Below are 2,636 nucleotides of genomic sequence, written 5' to 3' on the forward strand. Positions count from 1 at the left end.
CTACAAGTGTCCTTTATCCTCCTGTCCCAGGGCACTTTCCCTCCTGTCCAGAAGAGACCACTCTTAACTGCTTAAAGTAGAGATTCAGTAGGGCCTTTTATTTTGTATCTATGGAGGATATGTATTTATGTAATATATCTATCGATACCAGATATCACTATATTTTAAAAATATAAATGAGGTCCTTTTCTTTTTATTATTGCACTTGTTCTTTTTACTTGTAAATGATGTTTTAAACAAACATGCATGAATTATAATAAAAACATAGTTAAAATTTTTCTCTCTTTGTTTTATTAAACTGTACTCTATGCTGTAAATATCCTCTGCATCTTGATGACGATTTAGACAGACCCAAGACTAAACCGGTCATTCTCTGGTAATAAAATATCCTTTGTTCACTTTTAGTCATGAAAATATCTCAATTTTGAAGATAATATATCCAGACCTATGTGGTAGCCAAGATTTTATAATTGTTTAAATCTTCTTGTCTTAGCCATTTGGGATTGGCCCAGGCTGGAGCCATAGGGGAAAGAAAGCAGGATGATTCTATTTTCTTAATATAAATTTAAGATCTCCAAGCTCATCTATTCCCCAACTGGCCAGCAGCAAATTCAGCCAGAACCATTTGTCAAGCAGGAGACGGGAAGATAAAAGAGGATTAGACAGTTTTTACTTAGTTTTGCAGTTTGAACTTTCTGAAACCGACAGATAATGAAGTGTTACGCTAGCCCTCCTGGGGCGCATTCCTGTGCACCTTACAGGCACCCAGCTGAGCCCCTCTCTTTCAATTCTCTAACATGAAGCATTGTATTCTTCCTTCACTTCTGGGCATTTCCTTGTTTACCACCATCTCTGTCTGCTGAGGTCTCCCTTCAGGAAGCCCTCTTAGATAAGATCCAAGCTGATCTCACATCTGTGCTTTCTCTTGTGTCCCAAAAGTCCTCTAAAGGAAGAACCTGTGGTCCCCTTATACCTACAAATGCTAGGATTGGGAGTGTAATAAAAGAGCCCCTCTCACCTTCATAGTGTAAAACACGATCTTTCAAAGTGCAGGAAAACACTTCTAAAGTTCTCCCAATGGTTCTTCTAAAATAACCTTCAAAGGACTTGGGAGTAAAAAGTAGCATCATCCTTCTTGAACACATTTGTTTCTAGACCTGTATAAATATGTAGAATTGTTGGGTCCTAGGGTATGTACTTTTAAAATTTTCATAGAATGCAGTACATTGTTCACTAAGCGATTTTGTTAATTTAAACTAGCAACATTTGAGAGTGTCTATTTCCTCATATCCTTAATTAATATATAAATTATTTTACATTTTCCATTTCCCTTAGGATATAAATTGTTAAGTTCTCTGTAGCAGTTTAAAATATCAAATCTCAAGAAGATTTAAAAAAAGCTGATATTTATTCTGTCTGGTATTTTTTGTGAAGTGAGCCATTTTGTCTACATTTTACATGACATATTATTATTTTTTTAGTATATTTTCTTGATTTTTTACAGAGAGGAAGGTAGAGGGATAGAGAGTTAGAAACATCGATGAGAGAGAAACATCTATCAGCTGCCTCCTGCACACCTCCTACTGGGGATGTGCCTGCAACCAAGGTACATGCCCTTGACTGGAATTAAACCTGGGACCCTTCAGTCCACAGGCTGACGCACTATCCACTGAGCCAAACCAGTCAGGGCTGCATGACATATTATTATTCACACTAATATTATCTATCAGTTTTACATCCATTTAAAAATAACTTAGATAATTGGGTCAATTGGACATCATGACTAATCTATTATACTTTTCTTTCTGTGTGTGTGTGTGTGTGTGTGTGTGTGCGTGTGTGTGTGTGCATGAACCAGTTAAAGCTAAATAAAATTCAGGAAAATCACTTTACATTTACGTGTCTGGATTATCAACAATTAGAAATATTTATATTATACTGTGTGTGTACATGAGAGCAAGAGTGAGAACAAGAGTACTTGCATATGAGAAAGATGGAGAGATATAAAAAGTGGAAAGAAAAGTGAAATAAGTCAATCAGAGAAAGACAAATACCATACGATCTCACTTATATGTGGAATGTAATTGAACAAAATAGAACCAGAGGAATGATTACATGGAAAAACTGACAGCTGTCCAAGGGGAGGGAGTTGGGGGGGCGGGGAGTGACTGCATGAAAAAAGGTGAAGAGATCAGCCAAAGAACATATATGCATAATCCATAGACACAGACAACAGTGAGGTGATGACCAGAGGGAAGGCGGGGGAGGGGAGGTCAGTGAGGGCTGGGTGGAGATGGGCAAACGGGGGAAATAGAGAAATCTGTAATAGTGTCAACAATAAAAAGAGTTAAAAATATTAAGAAAGTGGAAAGAAAATGAAATGTGTTGGGCGACTGACTGATTTATGTCAACTGTAATATGTATGTTTTGCTATAGGAAAATATAACTTCTCTTCATTAGAAGTATTCCTTATGGCTTTCCCTCCAGCTTGCATCAATGGCTTTAGAGATTTTCTTAAATACAGGGTGGAGCAAAAATAGGTTTACAGTTGTAAGGGAAACAATTTATTCTTGTATTATTATGTATTATTTATTGTATTATTTTCCATACAAACACGTTATGAACATGTATGTCAT

Source organism: Myotis davidii, unplaced genomic scaffold (assembly GCF_000327345.1).
Source record: "Myotis davidii unplaced genomic scaffold, ASM32734v1 scaffold44, whole genome shotgun sequence".
In the NCBI taxonomy this organism is placed as follows: domain Eukaryota; kingdom Metazoa; phylum Chordata; class Mammalia; order Chiroptera; family Vespertilionidae; genus Myotis; species Myotis davidii.